Source organism: Pteropus alecto, unplaced genomic scaffold, assembly GCF_000325575.1.
Source record: "Pteropus alecto unplaced genomic scaffold, ASM32557v1 scaffold280, whole genome shotgun sequence".
NCBI classification, from domain to species: Eukaryota; Metazoa; Chordata; class Mammalia; order Chiroptera; family Pteropodidae; genus Pteropus; species Pteropus alecto.
In genome coordinates this window covers 1,325,518-1,339,215 of record NW_006430057.1, presented here as the reverse complement: position 1 = coordinate 1,339,215, position 13,698 = coordinate 1,325,518, and positions in this window count along the sequence as shown.

Here is a 13,698-nt window from a genome sequence, read left to right as displayed (position 1 = left end):
TTAAAAAGAAATGGAAAGATATTCTGTGTTCTTGGATTGGAAGAATCAACATAGTTAAAATGACTATATTACCTAAAGCATTATACAGGTTTAATGCAATCCCCATCAAAATCCCATTGGCATTTTTTAAAGAAATAGAACAAAAAATCATCAGATTTGTATGGAAGCAAAAGACTCCAAATTGCCAATGCCATCCTGAGAAAAAAGAACGAGGCTGGATGCATCACTCTGCCTGACTTCAAATTATACTATAAAGAGACAGTAATCAAAATGGCATGGCATTGGCAGCAAAACAGACACATGAGTGGAACAGATACAGTGGAACAGATACAGTGGAACAGTATCGAGAGTCCATAAATACACCCATATTTATATTGGCAAATAATTTCGACAAAAAAGCCAAGAATATACAGTGGAGAAAGGAAAGCCTCTTCAATAAATGGTTCTGGGAAAACTGGAAAGCCACCTGCAAAAGAATGAAACTAGACTGTTGTCTATCACCACACACCAAAATTAACTCAAAATGGATTAAGGACCTGAATATAACACCTGAAACAATAAAATGCATAGATGAAAACATAGGAACTAATCTCATGGACCTTGGTCTTAAAGAGGATTTTATTAATTTGACCTCAAAGGCAAGGGAAGTATAAGCTAAAATAAATGAATGGGACGACATCAAACTAAAGAGCTTCTGCTCAGCTAAAGAAATTGTATACAAGGTAAAGAGACATCCATCCGAATGGGAAAATATATTTGCAAGCGACGCCTGCAATAAGGGCCTAATATCCAAAATATACAATTAACTCATATGACTCAATAACAACAACAAAAAAAACAAGCGATCCAATCAAAAAATAGGCAGAGGTCTTGAACAGACACTCCTCCTTAGAGGACATACAAATGGCCAACAAATATTTGAAAAAATGCTCAACATTGCTAGCTATTAGGGAAATGCATATCAAAACCACAGTGTGAGACCATCTCACACCTGTTAGAATAGGTATAATCAACAGGACAAATAATAACAAATGCTCAAGATGATGCAGAGAAAAAGGAACCCTCATACACTGCTGGTGGGATTGCAAATTGGCACAGCCACTATGGAAAACTGTGTGGAATTTCCTCAGAAAGCTAAGAATTGATCTACCATATTATCCAGCAATCCCTCTACTGGGTATTTACCTCAAAGACTTGAAAACCCATATCCGAGAAGTTATTTGCACACCAATATTCATTGCAGCATTATTCACAGTGGCCAGGACATGGAATCCACCAAAGTGTCTTATGACAAATGATTGGATAAATAAGCAATGGTACATATATACAATGGAATATTACTCAGCCATAAGAAGAGGTGAAATACTGTCATTTGTGACATCATGGATCTACCTCTATATAATCATGCTAAGCGAAATAAGCCAGACAGAAAAAGTTGAAAATCACATGATATCACTTATATGTGGGCTATAAACCTAAAAGCAACAAATGAACAGGACAAACAAACAGAGACTCATGGACTCGTGGTTACCAGAGGGTAGTGGAGAGGAGGGTGTTCACAGGTAGATGGGGTAAAGGGGGTCAAAAATGAAAAGAAATGTAACTATGGGAGGTGAACACACAGTGTAAATATATATACGCCTTACTGTTAAAGTGTACAGCTGAATCTTATTGGATTTTGTTAACCAATGTCACCATAAAAAAATAAATAAACAAAAAGTAATAAATAAATAATTGGATTTTGTTAACCAATGTCACCATAAAAAAATAAATAAACAAAAAGTAAAATAAATAAATAAATAAATAAATAAATAAATAAATAAATAAATAAATAAGGTAAGGTAATTTCTGAAAACAGACAATATGTATTATATTGCTACAGTTTTACAAGTACAACTTCTCTCTTTATTTTTCATTATGGAAAATTTTATGTACCATATAACATATACAAAAGCAGAAAGAATAATGTGAAATTCCCATGTACCCATCACCCAGCTTCAATAGTTATTGACTTTTTGCTAATCTTGTTTTATCTACCACTACCTTTTTTTTGCTCTAGCATTTTTTTTTTAGCTAAAATTTGTATGACATGCAGTTAACCATTTTTTTTGATTGCACACATATATTTAACAATACAGTTTTACATAGAACGTTAAGCATACTTTCTTCATATTTTACAGAGAGATTTGAAACGTGGACTTTCCATTCATATTCATTCCATAGCACGGCCAAACCTAACTCTTAAATAGATGCGTTACCTTTTGTTGAGAGTTTAAAAGACTTAATGGCAATAATGAAGGGAGGAGAAAGCATAGCTTTTACATAACTGAAAAATAAACTCAAGAAATAGTCAATAAAATTTAATGCCTCATGCGCCCCGAAGGAGGTGGTGCCTGATTTGACCAGGTGATGGCTCTGTTCAAAAAATCTCCTATCTGGAACTTCTGTGACTGTGGGATCATGGAATTGTCTCCCAGACATGGTGCAGCCAATCTCTTTTACTCAATAACCAGGTCTTTTAATATCCTTAAAGACAAATGCAAAATTGAAATGTTCTAGGTAGACTTCTTTCACTAGACTTGTCAGTTATTTCAAGATTGCATCCATCCAGGTGTAGATCTGCAGCTCACTGGATGGCACATTCCAGGCGGTAGTGGCAGCCATTGTTGGTGCTGAAAATGCACAGCAGCAGTGGCAAGTCTTCTTCCGGGAACCATGACCTTCTCAAGCTTCTTCTTAATTTCCTCCTGGGTAACACTCAACTCCACCGCCATCTTCCTCCTATGGCTAGGTAGGTGCTTACTCTCTACAGTTAACCATTTTTCAAATTAAAAATTGTGATAAAAACATAATATAAAATTTATCCTCTTAACCATTTTAAGTGTACCGTTCAGTAGTGTTAACTGTATTCACATTGTTGTATAACAAATTTCTAGAACTTTTTTGTCTAGCAAAACTGAAATTCTATATCCATAGAACAACTCCCCATTTCCTCCTACCCCCATCCCTGGCATCCACCTTTCTACTTTTTGTTCCCATAATTCTGACCACTCTGGATAGCTAATATAAGGGGAATCATATAGTATTTGTTCTTTTGTGACTGGCCTATTTTACTCAGCATAATGTCCTCAATGTTCATCCATGTTGTAGTATGTGACAGGATTTCCTTCTTTTTTAAGGTTGAATAATATTCTACAGTCGATCATTTTTAAATGCACAATTTAGTACACTCAAAATGCTGTGCAACTACCATTTCTCTCTAGTTTTATAACATTTTCATCATTCCAGAATAGCCTGTACCCATTAAGTAATTACTCCCCATTTCCCCCTCCACCAACTCCTGGCAACCACTAATCTGCTTTCAGTCTGTCTGGATTTGCCTTTTCTTGGTATTTCACATAAGAAGGAATCATACAATATATGACCTTTTGTGAGTGGCTGCTTTCACTTAGCATAATGTTTTCAAGATTCATCCAAGTTTTAACATGGATCAGTAATTCATTCCTTTTTATGGCTGAAAATATTTCATTATATGGCTATACCACAATTTGTTTATCAATTCATGTACTGATGGACATTAAGTTGTTTTCACCTTTGTCTGTTGTGAATAATGCTGCTATGAACATTCATCAATCCATTTCGGGGTACATGTTTCTATATGGACATATGCTTTTACTTATCTTGGATATATGCCTAGGACTGGAATTTCTTAATCATGTGGTAATTCTATGTTTAACTTTTTGAGGAATCACCAAAATGTTTTTTACATAGCTGCTGCACCATTTTACAGTCCCATAAGCAATATATGAAGATTCCAAATTCTGCACATTCTGGGCAATGATTGATATTCTCTCTCTCTCTCTCTCCTTTTGATCATAGCCATCCTGCTGGGTGGGAAGTGGTATCTCATTGTGGTTTTGATTTGCATTTCTTTAAAGACCAATGATGTTGAACATTTTTCTTATGCTAGTTGGCCATTTTCTGTCTTTGGAGAAATGTCTACTCAAGTCCTTTGCCAAGTTTTAATTGGGCTGTTTGCCTTTCTTTTGTTGAATTTTAGGAGTTCTTTATATATTCTGGATACTAAACTCTTATTGGATATGTAATTTGCAAATATTTTCCCCATTCTGTGCGTTGTCTCTTCATCTTTGTGATAATGTACTTTGATGCACAAAAGTATTTTTTTTTTTATTTTGATGAAGTCTTATTTATCTATTTTTTCTTTGAGGCTCATGGCTTTGGTGTCAAAACTGCCACCGTTGCCAAAGAATCCATTGACAAATCTGAGGTCATAAAGATATACCCCTATATTTTCTTCTAAGCGTTTTATAGTTTTAGTTCTTAAAATTAGATCATCAATCCATTTTGGGTTAATTTTTATATAGAAAGTGAAATAGGGGTCCAACTTCATTCTTTTGCATGTGAAAATCTGGTTGTCCCAGCACTGTTTGGTGAAGAGACTATTCTTTTCCCAACTGAATGGTCTTGGCACTTTCTGTAAGCAAACCTAGACATCACATCATTTCATTTATAAATACTTCTGTTTGCATTTCAAATCTATAAAGCCATATTTTTAACATAACCTTCATGCCATGATCATATCTAATAAAATTAACAATTATTCCTTAATATCATTTAATACTCAGTCCATATCCAAATATTTCTTATTGTTTCAAAATTCGCTTAAAGCTAGGTTGATTGAAACAGAATTCAAACAAGTTTCACACATTCAGACACAGTTCCTTTCATTCTGATATATCAGTTAGGACCTGAATCCTGCCATTGTCATCACAGGTGACAGGTGAAAAGAAGTACAAACAGTATAATCTTTCATTCCTGGTACTCGCTGTTGCCTTTTACTTGTTTTAATGATAGTGTTACCGTTATCAATTGCTATATAACAGATCACCCCAAAACTTAGTGGCTTAGAAGAACAACACTTACTTTATTATCATTCATGGTTTTTGTGAGTCAGGAGTTTCAGAAAGGACAATTCTGGCTCAGGGTGTTACATGTGATTGTGGTCAGTTGGCGACTGGAGCTGGAATTTTAGGGGCACTGAAGTAGCAGGGGCACTTGTCAGGCATTCTTTTCACTTAGTCTTATCACAAGCCCTTTCCACATGGCTGGTCTACAAGGGCTAGTCTGGGCTTCCTCACTGCATGATGGCCTCAAGACAGACTGCTCATAATGTAAGCTGAGGGCTTTAAGCAGGTATCTAAAATAAACAGAGAGACAAGACTTTTTATGACCTCGCCTCAGAAGTCACATGGTGTCACTCTACCACAGTCATAAGCCCACCTGAATTCCAGGAGAGGCAACATAAACCCCTGGCCTCATGTGTGTGCAACCTGTGCAATTGCACAGGACTCCACACTCAGAAGGAGCCCATGCTTGATTTAATGTTCTCCTATCATTGTCTTAAAATTCTTAATACATTTGAGCAAGAGGCCCTGCAGTTATACTTCACACTGGGCCCAGCAAATTATGTATCTGGTCTTGTCTTGGAGACAGAAGTGTCAAAGTCTCATTGTAAGAAGAACATGTGGGATGGGAGATACTCTTGTGGCCATCTTTGGGAAACAATCTGCCACAGACAGCTGATGTCTGTTTGAGGGCTTACCGTGTGCCACACACTTTATTTCATTAAATTTTCACAGATGAAATATTATTCCCATTTTGCAGATGGAGTAAATGAGCTGTTCATACATACTCTGTGAGAGAATGGGAAACCAGGATTTGAACCTCGTTCAGTTTGACTCTTGTATCCTAGTGGTGACCCACTATGCTATCCTGCTCATGTTGATTATAAACTTTCTCATAGTCCCTGACCATTTGGGTTGTTGCACTCCTGTTACTTCTCAAGGGTGGTCAGATAGCAGAAGTCATGCTAGTGCCTGGCACATAGTAGAACCTCAGTAAACCTCACTTCTCTTAGTATGCCCTCCAGTCTTGGTTGCATTTATTACCATTAAGCCCCGCCCCCGCCCTTTTATGGCATGAGAAATAAAGGCCTTTTTAGTCAGTAAATATTGATCGTACACCTATGAGATGTCAGGCTAGGTGCTTTCTCTGGCCTGTGACATGATCCCATCTCCTAAGTGATTTGTTTTCCTGTGTCTGAATTAAACCCAGTCTTGCCTCCTATACAACAAAGCAGTTTGAACTGGAATCTAATCACTAGGTGATTTGTAAAGTCTGCTACAACTCTAAGCGTCTGCCCTCCCTGTCCTTGTTCCTGCTCTGATCCTAGTCCCTGCAATTTCCTGAATACATCTATCTACCCTTTAAGGCTCCTGAATGTCTGTCTACCTTTGCTCTTTTCAGTTCTACTCCAGAGATAGCTTCCACTCAACTCGTACAGCACCAAATATTCATCTTCTTTCCCCAGCCTAGACTATTCAGTGTCTTTATGAGTTTCCTATACAAGTACAAAGAAACACCAAATGCTTTCTTCAACATTTGAAATACTGAAGACCCCCACATTTTCATTTTCAGAGACATATCATTAGCTTCCTGTAGGGGAAAAGGGTCATCCTTAAATCCACAAACACTTTATGGTACAGCATTTTTATTACACTCTTTGAAGGAGGTGAATTTAGAAAAAGTAAAAAAAGAGAGTGAAGTTTGTGGCTTTGTCTGGGGAATAAGAAACTCAATATTCCAAATGGTGTTATAGGCTGTTAATAAATATTCAATAAGGTTTATATTATTTAAAATGTCTTATAGTTGCAATAAGACTTTTAACTTTTTCAAATACTCATATATTATATCCAATTTGACACCATCATTATAAATTCATGGATGATGGATCCATAATGAGATAAAGATGGAGTTTCTCTCAGTGCTGTTCAAGTTACCTGACACTATATGGTATATTGGAAAGAGAACTAGAAAACCTGGGTTATACTTCTGGCTCTGCCAACTATGATGTGACTTAGCTTACTTAGTTTCTTCACCTGTAAAATGGGAAAAATAGTCGGCTCTAACTACCTCTTAAGATTGTTTTGACAATTGAAAGCGATAAAGGATATCAATGTGCTTTGAAGACTATACTGCTGTCCACAATTACTATTTGCTTGTTACAAACTTTAGTTTTAAAAGATTTTTATTAAAATATAGCTAACATACAATATTATATTAGTTTTGGGTGTACAGAATAGTTATTCAACATTTATATAACTAAAGAAGTGATCACCATAAGTCCAGCAACCATCTGATACTGTACAACACTAGTAACCATGAATATATTATCTTTGGAAAAACTTCACACAATGCATTTGTTTATTTTAATTAATCATTGAATGACCCTTAAGTGCTGGGCCTTATGTTCTAGGCCTGCCCTGTCCAATTGCCACTGGCCACATATGGTTATTGAACATGTAAAATGTGACTTGTGTGACTGAGGAATTAAATTTGTAACTTTATTTAATTTTAATAATTTACATTTATATGTAAAAACTGATATGTGATACAGTTATTGGCAAACTTTTAAACAAATTGGATATGTGAATCTACTCTTTCAACCAATGGTATGAAATCTAAATACAGATCATGGATTTCTGATGAAAATTTAGCATCTAAACAATGGAAGGGGGATGTACACTCCGAATTATGAAGAGTTACTATGAAAAAAAGTTTAAAAATCCACATAATTTTATATTGATTGCGTGTTGAAATGATAGTATTTTGGACATATTGGGTGAAAGAAAATATACTATTAAAATTAATTTCACTGGTTTCTTTTTACTAAATTTTTACTTGGCTACTAGTAAATTTTAGATTACATATGTGGCTCACATTATATTTCTATTGGACAGTGCTGCTCTAAGCATTGAAAATCAAACAGTGAACAGAGCAGACAAAATGTCCTGCCTTCATGGAACTTAAATTTTAGTGTGGAAGACAAACGATAAACAAAATAACTATGTTAACATATACAGTACATCAAATGGTGACAAGTGCTTTGGAGAAAACTAAAATAGGGCAAGTTAGATAGGAGATGGTAGGAGGGTTACAGTTTTAAAAAAGGAGATCAGAGAAGGCCTAACTGAGAGACTGATGTTGGGCACGGTCTAAAGGAGTTAAAGGAGTAAACAATGAAGCTTTGTGGGGGATAGCCCTCCAGGTAGAGGGAACAGTAAGTGTAGAGGCTCTGATGATGGTCAATAGGACATGAGATCAGAGTTATGGGAAAGGAGATGTAGTGGGACAGGTCATATAAACTCTGATACACAGCTTCTGATATGGCCCCCAAGGATCCCCACCCCTTGATTTTAACACCCTTGTATAACTCCTTCCCTTGATCATGGGCTGGGTCTAACAAATAGAATCCAGCAAAACTGATGGGATGTCACGTCCAAGATTAGGTTCTTAAAAACTGCGGCTTCCACTTGCTCGTAGTGTCTCACTCTCTCCTATTTGTTCACTTTGATGAAGCCAGCTGCCATGTCATTAATTGCTCTATGGAGAAGCCCATGTGATGAGGAACTGAGGGTAGCCTATGGCCGACAGCCAATGAGGAACCGAGGCCCTCAGTCCAGCAACCTGTGAGGATCTGGATCTGGCCAACAACCACTGAGTAAGCTTTGCAGCAGATCCTGGCCCAGTCGAACCTGGAGAGGAGTGAGGTTCTAACTGAAACTCTGATTACAGCCTTTTGAGAGATCTGGATTCCACACCTTAATTTCAGCCTAGTGGGAGACCCTGATCCAGAGGACCCAGCTAAGCCATGCTTAGATTCTTAATCCACAGAAACTGTTAGATAATAGATGTGTGTTTGTTTTAAGCTGCTAAATCTAGGGGTAATTTGTTGCACAGCAAAAGATAACTAATACATTGCATCTTGTAGGTCACCGTAAGTAAGAACTGGGCATGGGGCTTGATTACAATCATTGGCTGGTGTGTTACAAATAGACTGTAGGGAGGCAAATGAGATAGCACCATGGTCAGTTGAGAGGCCATTGAAATAATCTAAGCAAGGGATGCTTGTTCTGCAACTTGATTTTTTATCAATATCTTTCAGAGCTTTTTCCATGTAAGTACATACATATATATCTCCTTTTTTAACAGCTATAGAGAATTCCTCAGAATGGATAAATCATGTATGTTCATTTATTCATTCGTTCACTTGACAAATATTTTTAGAGCAACCATTATGTACCAGGCTAGGGTGGTATTGGTAGAGGTGGTGAGAAGTGGTTCGATCTTGGATGTATTTTGAAGGCAGAGTCAACCGGATTTGCTGCTGGATCAGATGTGGAGCATGTGAGAAATAAAAGAAACGACTCTAAGGTTTTCGGCCTTAGCAACTAGAAAAGAACTGTAATGTACTAAGAGAGAGGAAACTATACAAGAAGTAGATTTGTCAAGAAAGAATAGGAGTTAGTTTGAGGTATGTTTAAGATGAGATACCTATTAGGCATCCAAGTGGTGATGATGAATTGAATATACAGGTCTGGTAGCTGAAGCTGGAAATATAAATTTGAGAGTCTGCAGCATTTGAATGATAAAATGTGAAAGTCCCCTTGCTCCCCACTCCCACTTCCCACCCATGAGGCCTTCACTATTAGCTCATGTATAGGGACATAGATACACATATATTATTTTTTATAAGTAGATTTGTTCTGCAACTTGATTTTTTATCAATATCTTTCAGAGCTTTTTCCATGTAAGTACATACATATATATCTCCTTTTTTAACAGCTATAGAGAATTCCTCAGAACGGATAAATCATGTATGTTCATTTATTCATTCGTTCACTTGACAAATATTTTTAGAGCAACCATTATGTAGCAGACATTGGTTTAGGGATTGAGGATGAAGCAGTTATTTATGGATGGGCATTTAGGCTCTTTCTAATACTTTGCTATTACAAACATTGATACAATGAGCATAATTATGCAGGCATCTCCATTCACATGTGAGAGTTTTTATTTGGCATTGATTTGTAGAAGTGGAATTTCTAGGTCAAAGGGCTCAGTGGCATTTCTAATAGTTGAATCTCAAGCTCAATTAAGATAGTGTGAAAATGGCAGGTAAATTTGCCATAAAATCAGATATTTAACAAATGTGGAAAAGAAATAACCCAATAAAATGCCCTATTAGAAGCTGTACGAGTGCCCTGCAATTTCCCTTTATTATGTGTGTGTAGTCATGTCCAAATCCTACTCATCCTCAAGGTCCTGCTCAAACACCCCCTCTTTTAGGAAGCCTTTCATAGACCCTAATCAGATGTGATCTCATCTGCCTCTTTACCTCAGTTACGGTCCTTATCACATACTACCTTGTATCGAAAGTGCATTCTCTACCAGACTTTTATTTTTTTTTCTTGAAGGGAATGGACAGTGTCTTTAATTCACCCTGCATCCTCCCTCAGGGCATAGCACAATGCTCAATGTTTATGCAATTAAATAGAAACCCTAAAGCAAAAAGGTGATACTTACATTCTAGGGAATGAGCATGGAGTTTGCACAATGGCCAGATGGTGTTCGAGAACCATCAGTGTGACAGGTTCTTCCAATGGCTCACAGGGCTCTGCAGAAATTGCCCACTTCTTCAATTCCACTTCATAGCACTCCCCTTTCTTCAATCCTCCAGCTGCGCTGGCCTTTTTTTTTTTTTTTTCTGTCTTTGAACACACTAAGACTGTTCCATTCCTAGGCCTCTGTGCTTGTCATTTCTTCTGCCTGGAGTGTTTTACCTCCTGATGTCTGTTGGCTGCTTCTTTTCCTTCAAGACTCAGCTCAATTTTGACCCCCTCAGAGGCCTTCCTTGACTATTCTAAATTAGGTCTCCAACTCCAATTACTCTCTATCATATCACCTTAACTTAATTCTCCACACACCATTTATATTTCTGAAATTAACACATTCATTTGCTTGCACTAAAATGTAAGCTCCACCAGAAGAGGGATGTTGCCTGTTTTGTTCAACCCTGTGTACTTTCAGGGGCTCCAATAGAGTCTGTAGTAATAAGGATGCTTTTGGCTGAAAGTAACAGAATATTCAACTAAAAGTTGTAGAAACCAAAAGGTTTTACTTGTATCACATAAAAGGGAGCTCAGAGGTAGGCAGTACTAGGGTAGGTTCAACAGTTCAATGCCATCTAGATTCTGAGTTGGCTTTTCTGTGATGATCTCAGCCTTCCCTTTTGGTTGCAAAATGGCTACCAAGGGCAAATGCATCAAAGAAACCATCCCTCTCAGGAAGACAGAGGGTACAGAGGTCTCCTTGCCCATTCTTTTTTAGGTGAAAACTCTCAGGAGCTCTCCTCCCACACTTCCTTTTCATATTCCATTGGCTCAAACTGAGTGGAAGTCAAGACCATCCCAGTAGTAAAAGCGAATGAGATTATCATGATTTTTTTTAAAAAACAGTCATCATTTATCACCTGAACCTGTGCCTGCCTTCCCTAAGCCCTGTGGCTCTGTTCTATGCCTGAAGCATGTCTGGGCTCCCTTAGCAAGGAAAAAGTGTTATAGCTGTTGTGAATGTTAACCAACGGCGTGGACCTCACAGGCATTCAGGAAATGGAAGGCATGAATTTGTGCTGATCCACCTACATTTAACAATTAAAAAATTTCACATACACACACATTATACAAAGCAAAGACTGGTGATACAAAGCCTCTGCCTTTAGAGGACTTCCAGGTCCCAGGCCCTCAAGGACCCTCCATCTGTGCTATATCAGAACTAATGTGATGGCTGCTGAAATAGACCTGCTGCTAAGAGAACAGGCCTTTGCTGGGTTTCTATAACAAAGTCCCATATGTAGGTATGACTACTTGGCCTTTGAAATTGGGAAAAGTTGGGAAAGTGGCCTCCGGCAGTGGTATTGATGCAGGACAGGGTAAATTTCCCCAAGGGGTGGGCGGAGACCAAGCCCTGCACCAAGAGAAGCGGGCCCTTTGGCAGTGAGTGTACAAAGAATTCAACACACACACCAACATTAGAGTCAAAAGGTTTATTAGAAAAGGGGTAACACTCCATAGGGAGAGCGTGGTCTCCTCTCAGAGGCAGAGAGACGGGCCGAGAGACTCAGTGGGACAGAGACAATAGAGACGAGGACAGTGAGAGAGACCGAATAAAGAATACCAAGTGAAAGACACGGAGTAAACCCAGAAAAAGAGACTAAGAGGGGCAAAGAGAAGGGCAGTGAGCAGTGAGTATTTGGGGGAATCCAGTTTATATATCATTCTTTAGTTCCCATTTCCTTTGATATGCACATACCATAAGGAAGGGGAAGAGTTTATAGTGTGAAAGGCCTACTGGCGGAAAGTTCCCAGCCTTTAATCCATAGGTTCTCCATGGTTTTAGCCATAGGGAATGAACGATTTTATATGTGTATGGCCGCCACTTAAAGACTGTTGTTCCTGTTTCCCCTTCACAGGTGTGGAGAATGGGTTGTTAGCAATCCCAGCAGAGATCTTCCTTTGTTCTGAAGATATCTTGACCTGGCTGCAGGGCTGATCAGCATATTGCAGTCTCTGAATGTAGCTTGATTTAACATTTTAATTCTCTTCATTTCTCCCTACATTATTTAGGAATTCCTTTAGAAAGCCTGAATGGTTCTCTAGAAATTATGGGCCATTTTCAAATTCACAGCAAATGAAGTAACCAGACAGAAATTGCCACCACTAGTGGAGTCTCTTTCACTTCCCACAGTGGGGAGGCTTTACAGGGTCACTAGTACTTCAAGATTCTCATCCTATTTCTGCCTTAAGCATGTTTGTTTTACATCTAGTTAGCTGTTTTTTTAATTCTTGGAAAACAATTTCTTGGAAGGTGAAGAAGATAAGGAAAGTAGGAAATGGTGAGGTGATAGGAGGGCACATGTAAAAGCTTCTAGAAGACTGGTAAGTCCTCCAGAACCCAGCCAATGGCGTTCCCAATGCCACCTCTACCCCATCCCCAGTAGTCACTGCGTAGCTAGACTTTCTGCCACAGGCCCAGGCCCTACAAGGAGCTCTCCCGGGCCTCCTGGTGATGGTGAGTTTCCACTTCTCACAACCTGCTCCCTCTTGGGGTGGCCTTCTTGAAGAGGGCGGACTGGGTATGAAAACGCTGTGGGAGGGAGAGGACTCAGGCAAGCTGCTCAAGCCAGAAAAATCGCTCTCCCACCTTCAACTAGGGCGCGACCCCTCCTCGGCGGAGCACACAATAGACTCCGCTCCATGTTGTTTCCCAGCCCCAGGTGGCCTGGGCCCTGGGGGCTTACTGGGTGGGGGTGGGTGGACGCTAGAGTCCCAAGGTCTCTTGCGGGCACTGCAGACTCTGGGGCGGCAAAGGAGCACTGAGGTAGAGCAACCCCCACACTTGGAGACATTTCTTTACCCCTTAACACACATGTGAATAAAGAAGCAGCCAGATATTCCCTCCCGGATGCGGCTGCACCAGCAACATCAGCTGCGGGCGGAGCCCGGGCGGTTGCCACTTCCCCCTCTTCCCTCGTGACCTCGCCCTCCTACCCAGTTCTTCCTCCTCGTCCACACACCCTTCCTCCCAGACACGCCCTCCTCTTTGGGCTGGTCGCGCGCAGGGCTCAGGCTCTCTAGGGGAAGGAGCGGCCGCCGCCCCCGTGGGGCAAGACAGCAAGAGAGCGAGCGAGTGCAGGAGGGAAGGAGGGGACGAGGGAGGAGTCGCGCGAGCGAGGGAGGGAGGGGCGGCGGGCGCCGCGCTGCGATGTGGTCGGCCGGC